The sequence below is a fragment of the Danio aesculapii genome, chromosome 5 (assembly GCF_903798145.1).
Source record: "Danio aesculapii chromosome 5, fDanAes4.1, whole genome shotgun sequence".
In the NCBI taxonomy this organism is placed as follows: Eukaryota; Metazoa; Chordata; class Actinopteri; order Cypriniformes; family Danionidae; genus Danio; species Danio aesculapii.
In genome coordinates, this window is record NC_079439.1 from 59,798,665 (window position 1) to 59,812,002 (window position 13,338).

A 13,338-nucleotide genomic window follows, 5' to 3' on the forward strand; every position below is an offset into this window, starting at 1 on the left:
TCTCTCTCCAAAAAAAAAAAATAAATTTTTACTAATGCTTTGCTTCTATATGCTTTTGCTATATATATATATATATATATATATATATATATAGTATAAATACAAAACAAATATTTATTATAAATAAAAGCATTATTTTTATTATACAATTATTCTAAATAATCTTAAATATAACTGGAAAACAATGTTAAGACACAACTGAAGTGATATTCTAAGATAATTTAAGAAATATTTTGCATGAATATTAGTTTCATTTGAATGAAATTCTATAGACAATACAATAAAATACAAAAAAGATGTTTTATACAATTATTTGTTGTCTTAGACTTGACACATGGTAGAGAATTGGGTTTATTAAGTCTTTACCCCCCTGACTCATCATCCCTCTTTTTTGCTTCATACATATGTTTGTTTGTTTGTTGTAAAAATTCATAATAATGACAAAAATACAAATTTGTGCGTCTCCCTACTTCAGTGTGCAGCCATGCTGCCGTTGTAGCTGGTGTATTCTATTTTTGGTTTTGAGTGTGGTCTTGAAAAATCTCTGTTTCAAAGGCTATCTAGCCTGTCCCCTTAGCCCTACACCTTCAAGCTAAAGAGAATTGTGACACACATACCCCTTAACGTAAACGTGCAAAATGAGGGGAAAGGGGAAGGACTAAAGGGTAGAACTGTGATTGGGCCTCAAGTCAAGTCTCAAGTCACTTGCTCTCAAGTCAAAGTCAAGCTATTACCTTACTTTAATCAAGCAAGTCACAAGCCATGAGTCAATTGCATGAGTCAGCTTACAGCTTCACACATTCTCCCTTCAAGCTTGATTTTATAGATCACAACCTTTGCGTGGGAAGTGGCATGTGCACGTTTCTACCTCCATTTTGTTCGTCATAAATGAGAACCCTCAGCATAATCTGCAGCCATTTAGAGGTCAAGACCTGGAAGGAAACCCCATTGTGCAGCCTTTTAAAGGCATCTGTCTGCTATATTTGGCAAGTGGTCGTGGGATGCAGAGCAGAGGTGGCAAGGTACACAAGATTTTAACCTTAGTGTTTTTGAGATGCCAAACACTTACATGATCAAACAGTGATTATTATAGTCCTTGCAGACAAAATTATGTCTTGGAAACTTTAAATACACTAATGACCCCTTGGAAAACTAGCCCTGTCCAAATAGGGCTAAAGACAGCTTAGGAGCTTGGGAAGGTCTTGTTTTACGTACTAATTGTTGGCAATTAGCAATACAAAGATACATTACATTCTTACATATACAATAGTCCCATTTAAGGTCATTATTAGCCCAACATATCTTTGAGATATTGGATCACAGGCCACTCAAATCATTCTATTTGCCATATCAAGGTTGTTTTATGAATGTTTTGCTCTTTTTAATTCACAATAATTACAATCAGAACCTTATTGATTAAAACGTTTTTAAGGATAAGGGGTTATAATTATAAAAAAAATGTGTCGTAAAACTGAGTGTGGTCATGGAGTCTGTATGAGGGCAGGTGGGGGTTTTGGAGGCTCAGCTACTGTATGATTAGTTTGTGAGATGCAGCAAGTTGTAGACAGCTCGTAATTACAGCTCACCATCTAAAAGTACACACCCGCTTCGGTGATGGATTGAAGCTAATTACAGTGGAGGCCTTGAAACTAAAATTGCTTTTAGTCTCTGATTATGCTCACTGATTATTGACAACTTTAGGACACTGGGATCAACCATTTTTATGTGCAAATCTTTAATATATTCAATCACTGAATCAAAAGACTGAAAGATGCTTAAGAAGTATTGAATTAGCATATTAGGTGTCAGTTTTATGACCAAGAAATTGTATTCATTATTAATTAATTTATTTAATTAATATTATTTATTTATATATTTGGAGGAGGAAGTATAAACTATATTTGATGTATATAGTGCACTACTAGTATCATGTAAGTGTTATGTGATCATTAACAACTCCCTAATCTTAAATATTAAATGATTCTGTTTGTATTTGGAAAAAGAGCATTTGAAACAAGTAAGTTTGACCAAAGATCAAAATCATAACACGTGTGTGGCAGATTCATTACCCAAAATGTGCAAGCCTCTAAAGCACACAAGAGAAAGCAGATGGTGATTAGATGATATAACATGCATTGTTTGTTTGTTTGTTTGTTTGTTTGTTTGTTTGTTTGTTTGGTTTGTGATGACTTTCAGGTGTTTTGAGAAATGCCGAGTTCATATTAAAAGGTTTGACATTTGATTGAAGACTTATGCTGGCAAATCTGAACAGATTGTTAAGGTCTAAATGCAAAAATATTTTAAAATTCTTTGATTTTCAGTTAAGCATTGCCATTACCTAACTTATGCCAAATTCATACGTAGTTAAGTTACCTTAACATACCTCGACAATTGTAAGTCATAACATAAGTTTGTATCATCCCTGTATGATCCTTCTTTAACATCCTTCCAGACTACAAATCCCGTCATGCCTTGCACCCACACATCAGTTTCAGTTCACCCTCTACACTGACACAGCACTGACATTATCACTGTATATATATATATATATATATATATATATATATATATATATATATATATATATATATATATATATATATATATATATATATATATATATATATATATATATATATATATATATATATAGTTGTAGTCAGAATTATTAGCCCCTCTTTTTTTTTTTTTATATTTCTCAATGATGTTTAACAGAGCAAGGACATTTTCACCGTATATCTGGTAATATTTTTTCTTCTGGAGAAAGTCTTATTTTTTAAATATTTTTTTATTAATCATTTTAAGGTCAAAATAATTAGCCCCTTTAAGTTACTTTTTTTTTGAATGTCTACAAAACAAACCATCATTATACAATAACTTTCCTAATTACCCTGACCTGCCTAGTTAACATAATTAACCTTGTTAAGCCTTTAAATGTCAAGCATGTATTTAAGCTGTGTAGAAGTGTCTTGAAAAATATCTAGTAAAATATTATTTACTATCATAACTATCAAAGATAAAACAAATCAGTTATTAGAAATGAGATAATAAAACTATTATGTTTAGAAATTTATTTTAAAAAGTCAGAATTTGGCATCAACAGCATGAAAGCATGAATCTATCCTGCCTTGTATCAACAGTTCAGGCTTGTGGTGGTGGTAGTGTAACGGTGTAGGGGATATTCTCTTGGCACACTTTCTGCCCATTAGTACCAATTGAGCATTGTGTCAACACCACAGCCTACCTGAGTAATGTTGCTGACCATGTCTATCCCTTTATGACCACATTGTACTCATCTTCTGATGGCTACTTCCAGCAAGATAACGCACCATGTCATAAAGCGTGAATCATCTAAGGCTGGTTTCTTGAACAGAAAAATGAGCTCACTGTACTCAAATTGCCTCCACGGTCACCCGATCTCAATCCAATAGAGCAACTTTGGGATGTAGTGCAATGGGAGATTCGCATCATGGATGTGTAGCCGACAAATCTGCAGCAACTGTGTGATGCTATCATGTCAACATGGACCAAAATCTTATAGGAATATTTCCAATACCTTGTTGAATCTGAAGGCAAAAGGGAGCCCAACCCGGTACAAGTAAAGTATACCTAAGAAAGTGGCTGGTGAATGTGTGCGTGTGTGTGTGTGTATATATATATATATATATATATATATATATATATATATATATATATATATATATATATATATATATATATATATATATATATATATACACACACAGTCTAGTTCCATTCATTACAAAGCATATCCTTGTTTTTGCCTTTCCTTTGTCTTGACCTTCGGACTGGTTATCATTTTTTTATAGTTTGGCACCTGTCTTGACCATTCACCAGCTATACAGATTTGTGCTCCTGGATTATCTTTGCAGTTGTGATTGTTGGCTTTCGACCCCTGCCTGTCTGACTACTCTTAATAAATATTGCATTTGGATCTAAGCCCTGCTTCACGTCTCCCTTCGCAACACATACACAGTTAGGTTTTGTTACCTAAAAATGTATAAATTACTAATTAAATCATGAAAATTGATTCAAATTACTTTTCCTAATTACTTCGTCTAAAAGGTTTTTAATTAGTCAATAAGTAATTTAATTGTTTGGTTCAATATTACTTGCAATTTTTATGAATTTCAGTGCATAGAAATTAAACTTAATTTGTTGTATTTTTGCTGAACAGGGCCTTTTATTTAGTTGAAAAATAAAATTGTGTAAAATATATTTGTCTAACAAAAATACAATTTACAACATTTGTACAGAATTAAATGCAAGTATTTTTTAAGTAACTGTAATTAAATTATCTAGGGGATTAAAAGTAATCTCTTTGTAATTCAAAATTAGGATCCACACAAATAATCAAGGCAAGGAAAGTTTATTAATATAGCACATTTCATACACAGTGGCAATTCAAAGTGCTTTACATAATCAAGAATAAAAAAGACAGATATAAGAAAAGAAAAAACAAATAATAAAAGTGATTAAAAACAGATTAAAATGTGTTAAAACATGAAAGAATGAAAAAGAAAAGAAAGACAAATAATAATAAACATTTATAAGTTTACTAGTTTAGCTTTAAATGAAACGCACCTAAAACAGCTAATTGAGGTTTTCAGACTCAGAATTAGAAACCTCAAAAAACAATCTTTGATTGACTATTCTGCAATGCGGAAGTAAGTTCATTTCCCTATATGGGAGAAATAACTAGGAATGACAAACAGCAATAAATGGTATAACTACTTAAAAACTCTACATACAAGTGTGTTTAGGACTATACATACAAATAAAAATAATATACGAAAATACCAGTTTGCAACATCTAGCAGCATAAAAAGACTTTGTTTGTGGTGTAAAATCAATGAAAGTGAATAAGTCCTGAAGTCTCTAGATAATAAGGTACAGTATTAACGGCTGAGCCTGCTCATACATGAAAGAATAGGGTCAATAAGAAGTTTTTCATTTTTATTATATCTTCACATTAAATTTATATCATCCTGACTTTTGACTGTGTAGCTACCATTTAAAATATTAAAATAATGGTTCATTCATAAAACATATTTATAGGAGTTGTTTTCAAATCATTTCATGAAAAAAAAAATCACAGTTTAACTTTAAAAATAGAATAAGACAATAAATGGATGCCCTTTGCTGATAATTGAATGTTTCCATTTGTTTTCCATTTCAGGGCTGTATTGGAGACACAATAAAGATGGCATCAGTGATTTTTCTTTCCTAAGTTAAGCGGCAGCAAGTGGTAAAGCAGAACTAATCTCTCAGTTGTGTAAAAACTTTATACTATTCTGTCCCATTTATTTCCTAGAGCTGGAGATTCTCAGGTCTGTGTTTTGCCTGTAAGACTTATAAAGATTACGGTCTGCTGTTGGCACGTCATTTAAAAACTTATCTGGGGGCAATATATTATTGACTTGTGAGCTGGTTGAGAGGGTTTAGCTGAATTACTGAAGGATTAGATCAGAGCATGTGTCCTCCAAGGGTCAGTCCTCAGAAATATTGACTTGGGAGAATTAGTTGAACTTGACATATCCTTTCAATGGTGCAGAAATGTACCGTCTTCTAGTCGAGCTTCCATTCTCCCCCTCTCAATCTGTCCATCTCTGAAGCATTCATGTGAAGTTTAATCCTGACATTTTCAGGCATGGACAGTTTGACAATCATTGTGGTAGTAGAGGAAGCATATCTTGTGTAAAGCGTCCATGGAGTCATGCATGTGGGGGAGTTTAATTGCCAAGAGATGAGAAAGTTTCCTTCTGTGCAGTGACTGTGAATTTGATATGAGGTCCTGCATACTATGATCACTTTTATTTTGTGGTTGTATTGTCAGCTTGATTCTGTGATGGTGATACAGTTCAGTAGCTCAAGCGGATAATGGACACTGGATATAAAGTACCTGACAGTGTGATTTTAGTAATATTAGTATTACAGTTTTTGTTCTTTTTCTTTTTTCAGTTTCGCTTAAAAATGTGGTATTAGTTTAGTATTATACTGTTTTTATTCTGGTTTAATAACTGTTTATTATTATTATTATTATTAAGAAACAACCCTCAAAAATATTTTTTGTTACTTGTTCAAACTACTTAATTAAAATGGACTGTTTTTTGGGGACAACTTAATTGTTTTATGGTCAATGCACTTAATTTTCTGAAAACAATTTAATTTAAGTTAATTTAATCGATTTATATTGGGACAACATGAAGGAGTTGTATGGAACCCTGCATTTTTTACAGTGTACAGTTTTATGCAAAAGTTTGGGCACCGCTCTGTGGCTACATAGTTATGTGCTCTTTGTTTATAAAGGAAAATCACAGAGAATTACTATTCAGTTTCTGGAGAAAGCTAGATAATGTCATGTTTTTCAGACAGAAATCCGTAGTATAGCAGTAATGAGATGTTTAAAATTAAATGAAACTGAAAAAATAAGCTGTGCAAAAGTTTGGATTTCAAAACCTTAGTAGTAACTTAACCTGTAGTAACTTAATGCTGATTGATTACAACACAAAATAAATTTAAGTGATTCAGTAAACTTTAAAAATCATAACACAGGTGCAACCAGGTGCAAAGGATATTTAAGATAGCTGATTGCTAGTTGTGCTTCTCCTTATTGTGAACCAGAAATTAGTAACACGAGGACCTCGATGCAAAAAGCTATCACAAAGGTTAAAAGTCTTTATCTTTACAGTCAGAAATATAGTAAGAAAATGGAAGGCCTCAGGAACGGTTCTTGTAAGAAAAAAGTGGTAGGCCAAGAAACATATCTGAAAGAAAAAGGCGGAGAATGGTTAGAATGGTCACAGACAAACCACAGACCACATCCAAAGTGCTCCAGGAACATCTTGCAGCTGATAATGTCATTGTACATCGTTCAGCACACTTTTCACAAAGGACAGCTCAATGGAAGGTGATGCAAAAGAAGCCTTTTCTGCTTTCTGCCAACAAGCAGAGTCGTTTGAGGTACTGTATGCATCTGGACAAGCCTGAATCATTTTGGAAAAATATACTGTGGACAGATGCCACAACCATACACTCTCAGAAATGAAGGTACACAAGCTCTCACTGGGGTGGTACCTTTACAAAAGTTACAAATTTGTACCTAAAAGGTACATATTACTACCTCAAGGGTACATATTAGTACCTAAAAAGTATAAAAGTGTACCTTTTAAAATTTGTTGGGACTAATACATACTTTTGAGGTACCAATATGGACCCTTCAAGTACAAATGTGTACCTTTTGAAAAGGTACCACCCCAGTGACAGCTTGTGTACCTTTATTTCTGAGAGTGTAGGCACTTTGAATAGTAGAAAAGCAACACAGCATTCCAGGAAAAGAACATGCTCCCTACTGTAAAATAAGGTGGAGGGTCCATCATGCTTCACAGGTACTGTGAGAGTTGAAGAGTTGAAGGTTGAAATTCACCCAGTATCAGCAGATTCTAAAGAACAATGTTCAGAAATCAGTCAAGAGGCTCAAGTTACTGCAGGGTCGGATGTTCCAGCAGGACAATGACCCAAGCACAGTTCCAGATCTACCAAATAATTCATGCTCAGATATGATACAATGTTGTAGAATGGCCATCCCAGTCCCCAGACTTGAACATCATCGAAAATCTACGGATTGATTTGAGAAAGAGCCGTTCATGCTCAGCACCTATAAAACCTGACTGAACTGGAGAAGTTTTGCAAGGAAGAATGGTCCAAAATGCCTTCAGCAGGAATTCATGGACTTATCCTTGGCTATAAGAAGTGTCTACAGGCTGTTATTTCAGCAAAAGCTGCCCGTACAAAAGATTGATATCATTATTCTGTTGGGGTGCCCAAAAAGGTTTGCACCTGTCTGTTTTTGTTGTGATTTAAATTGCATTGCATCTGTTGATTAAATAAATGTTATGTCAGAACTGAAATGTTGCTTTTTCCCTAGGGTGTAAAATATATATAAATGAAATTGCTGATTTGAAAGGCCAGGAGACTATGGCTTGCAATTATGAAAATCATCAGGGATGCTTAAACTTTTGCATGTTTTGCACAACTGTAACATTTTTATACTGCTTAAATATGTATGTACTGTATATATTCTGTTATGCAGTAAAATTGTGATAATATAATATTCTGCTATGAAATTACATTTAATTAAGACCGTTATATATTATATATACATTTATATATAAGCGTATTGTTTATATTTTGTGCACAAATTAGGGTGAAACTTTTTTGACCAACAGTTTCTTTAAAAAAGCTTATGGATTCAAATAAACGACTCCGGTACAATTTTTATGATATCATGCATGGTATATTAGGATATATATTTGGATATATATTAGGAAAAACAGCCATTTATTTATTATGTGTTGACTGATAAAAAAATATGGTATGTGTGTTTCTGAGTATGTGATAGAAGAGTAGTGAGATAAAGAAAAAACACATGTAGAGGAGGGCAGGATTGTCACTAAAATTAACAGCATGAGTGATATTATTTTTCCTTAGGGCCAACTTAATTACACAATATACTACTTCAATAATCTAATTAATCCCATTCAAATATTTTAGGGAAAATTTGTCATTGTCATGAGCCCCTATTATGCATTATAAAAAAATCTATTTTTTGGTATTGGGGTCTCCAACAACAGGCTGATATGCATGCAAGGTCAAAAACACTTTCATTGTCTTATAATAAGCATTTATTTTTACCTAATTATCCCAATAACTCACAAATTATTTGTTCAGCTATCAATTAGTTCCCAAATCCCTCCTTTGCGTGAGGCTAATCTGCGCTGATTGGTCCGATGACCCAGTCAATTGTGATTAGTCAACTGGGTTCAGCCCGAGACAGAGAGAAACACTCAAAGCACAGTATGTGAGAGCCCAATGCAGGAATGGAATAAAACAATGCAGTTAAACACCAGCATATCACTCTACTCTTAAACCTAACCCAAAGTAATAACAATGACACGCATTCAGTATTAATCCACACAGTGGCAAAAGTTTAACTATTTTGAAAATTGACTGCGCCGCATGTGTGTGAGGAACAGCTGATGATGGCCATAGCAAAGGCAAATGACAGAGGATCGCGAGTTCAGAACCGCATTTAAATCAGTAAAGAAAGAAGCATGTCGCGGTTTTTAACGTGGTTTTGGACACAATATGTAAACAGCCCCATACAAATTTAAAGTACAAGCACTGATCTATAATAGATACGTTGTGATTGTTGTGAAAATGAGCTTTAACCTTTATTCCCCACAGCTGAATCTCCATTTGTCAGTGATCGTCATCTTCATGTCATGATCAGTCCCGTGATTCCCTGCTCTCCGCTAGTGTCTGAAGGGAAAAGCGCGTGCATGTTTTATCAGATCCGACACTACATATTTAGTGATGTAACCAGCCTGATCTCACGAGAAAACGTAAGTATTTTACGTTTTGTCAGTTTAGTGGCTAATTCGTACGAATTTGTTCGAGTTCAGTCGTACGAAATTGTACAATTTTAAAAAGGAGGCGTGGCACCTAACCCCACCCCTAAACCCAACCGTCATTGGGGGATGAGCAAATCGTACTAAATTGTACAAATTAGATCGTACGGATTCGTACAAATTAGCCACTAAATCAAAAAGTTACGAATTGCCGTGAGATTGTGTTGGATGTAACGCATTAACATCAGTGCATTCAGGCAATGATCCGAACCCAACACGATTCATTTATTCGACTCTGAGTCAACTGTTTCGTTGAAGAATCTATAGTTTTAAACACGGTGTACTCATTTTCAAAACCCATAATAGAAGCTCTTTAAAATAAAATTTATTGTAACAGCAAAAGAGCAAGACTATAAACAATGAAAGTAAAAATTAAATATTATTTACAGTTTTTCCATTGTCACGAAATCAGAATCTTTTTTTTTCTATAATGGGATTTGAGGTACATACACATTTATTGTAAGATGGGTAAACAGTTGAAGTTAGAATTATTCGCTCCCCCGGAATTTTTTTCCCCCAATTTCTGTTTAACGGAGAGAAGAGTTTTTTCAACTAATTTCTAAACATAATAGTTTTAATATCTCATCTCTAATAACTGATTTATTTTTATCTTTGCCATGATGACAATAAATATTTTACTAGATATATTTTCAAGACACTTCTATCTTTTATCTACTTCTGTAGCTTAAAGTGACATTTAAAGGCTTAACTAGGTTAATTAGGTTAACTAGGCAGGTTAGGGTAATTAGGCAAGTTATTATATAATGATGGTTTGTTCTGTGGACTATTGAAAAAAAATGATATAGCTTAAAGGGGCTAATAATTTTGACCTTAAAATGTTTTTGAAAAAATTTAAAACTGCTTTTATTCTAGCCCAAATAAAACTAATAAGACTTTCTCCAGAAGAAAAAATATTAGACATACTGTGAATATTTCCTTGCTCTGTTAAACATCATTTAGGAAATATTTAAAAAAGATTAAAGAAAAATTAAAGGGGGCTAATAATTCTGAGTTCAACTGTATATTTTTTCAAATATACAATTTTTTACAAATCAAAAAAGTAAGGCAAGGCTGCAATATTATGACAAGAACACATTATCACACATGGTATTGTAATTATAATTGTTAATCAAAAGAGTAAATATGAAAATGTATTTGAGCTTGGATAAACAGTACATCATGATCTAGCTTCAAAACAATCATGTGATGCTAGCTTAGCATGATTTATGCATACGTTTTGTTATAATTAGCTGCTGCTGCAATGGTTTTTGGTGGGTTGGTTCCCTTGGTGGAAATTAGATCCTGAAAACCAGGTAATGATCTTCTACTATTTTTTCTGTCGTTCTACAGCTTTACGGTATTTTGATGTTATTCGATATGCAATGTATGTGTTTCAAATTACAAAAAAATTTCAATAAAAGTCACTTTTTTTAATCAAAAACAGTCAGTATGGAAATGAAGGTTCCATTTGATTTTGGAACATTTAATTTACATTGCCTTATTGCAAATTTGAATATTACTTCTTGAATTTTTGATGCAGAAACGGGACAACACGTGCTGAATTAACAAGCTAAACTGACATCCTTTGGCTTTTTGCCTGTTTGTCTTCATGGGATGTGGCATTTTGCAGGAGGAGCTGATACCCCTCTCACATCAGCAGGATCTTGCTTGTTCTCTACACATTTCATTGTGGGGATGCCAAGACACTCAGTAAAACAAAGCATCTGCACAGCACTTTCTTCAGAAATAATTAAACACTCTTCTCCTGGCTAAAAATACCAGTGTGCGATGCATTCTCCTTGGCTTGAGAAGCCATTCTTTCAGTGGTGTTATAATTATCGGCCTTGAATTAATGTTGAGCATACTGTGCTTGCTACGGAGAGACTGGCAAGACATGCCATGCACACTTTTGTGAAGAACATAAATGATTTATTACTCTCCTTTAATTATTTACAGGCCACTGTAAACCTTCATTTGAATTCTCCTCTGTTTTGGTCTGTTATTATAAAGTATTCATTGTCCATGACATAAAGGGGTTCCACTGTGGATGGTATAGTACTCTCACTGGAGTATCCTAACATCTGTATCATGTTATGAGGGCAGTGTTACTTATTCAATCATATGTACAGAATCTGTGATATGTAGAAAAGCCTTTCCTTGTGATTTACCATTTCCCATATTAGTGGCGGTAACACTTTTCTTGAAGGGGACATTCATGAAAATATCATAAAACCTTTATTATCATGCAACCTGGGCTGATTCTGATTTTGTACACCTATATACATTTCTGGAGAGCAAAATACGTCCCAGGAGCTACGTTTTTTTTGCAGTTTTTGTTTTCGCGAATCTACTAGAGGCTGCTGTTGACTGACTGACTGATTAATTGACTGATCAACGACCGATACCCCCACCCTCCCCCTTCCCTAAACTTAACTGATAGTATTTTAAAAAGCACCGATTGACCCAGCCACCCCCTTCCCTAAACCCAACCGCAGTGTTTTAAAAAAAGCAATCCAGAAAAGAAAAGCCCCCTGATTTTTACCATCAGATTTTACCACATTCTCACCCTGTTATTTACTTGTTTATTTATTTATTTTTTTTATTCTGTTTTTGTCTTACCTACTTTCTGGAACCATTCTTCACCGGATTTGATCCCCATTGTGGTGGTCAACTCTGCTCCACGACGTACATGTCGAGCTACTGGACAAACTGGTAACAGCAGGAAAGCTGTCCACATGGAGGTAAGTGGTCAGCTGGTAAGCACGAAAAAGAATGACATCATACCGCCCTGTAGCATTCGTTTTAAAGAAGAAATGCAGCTACATGTACTTCTAGTTACATAATTAGCAATCTCCAGAAACGTATATAGGGCTACGTTTTCAGAATGAGCCTGTAACCAGGGGAGTGACACTGACAACAGAGTTCGGATCCACATTCAGGTTTATTGAGGACGTCAGGCAAGCAATGGTCAACACGGGTGCAAACAGATGTATGAAGGCAATCCAGCAACGTGGTCCTAGTAACAGGTGAGAGGTCGGAAGGCAGGCGGCAGACAGGGACAAAAAGGCAAACTAGGTGAGGGTCAAAACACGGAAGAATAAGACAAGGTAAATGCGTTGTGATGTCACTTACAGTAAATAAGACTCGGCCACTGGAGTGAGTGTGTGTGCTGCTTAAATAGTGTGTGTAATCAGCCCTTGACAATCGTCCAGTGGTTTGTGTGCAATCAGTCAGGATACGGAACATGTGTAAGTAAGCATGTATGGTGATGTAGTCCAAACATGGCGGATTTGTAGTCCGCAAGCGATTGTGCGTGTATTCCAGCAATCTATGTAGTTAAGATCACGGGTGATTGTGACAGAGCCCCCCCCCACCCTCCAAGTAGCAGATTCCAGATGCTCCTAATATAGTTCAGGCAGGAGGTGGAGCGGAGGTGGAACAGGGGGAGGGATGGAGGGCCAGGAGCATGCAGCGGAGGTGTACCTGGAGCATGTAGTTGAGGAGGACCTGGAGCATGGAGCTGCAGAAGGCCTGGAGTGTGGAGTTACGGAGGACCTGGAGTGTGCAGCTGCAGAAGGCCTGAAGCATGGAGCTGCGGAGGGCCTGGAGCGTAGAGCTGCGGAAGGCCTGGAGAATGGAGCTGCGGGGGGCCTGGAGCATGGAGCTGCAATGGCCCTGAATCATGGGGCTGCGGAGGGCCTGGAGCATGGAGCTGCAGAGGGCCTGGAGCATGGAGCTGTAGAGGGCCTGGAGCATGGGGCTGCTGTGGCCCTGGATAATGGGGCTGCAGTGGGTCTGAAAGCTTACGTCCGTATTTAGGTTCAGAACAACACAAAATATAGCCCAC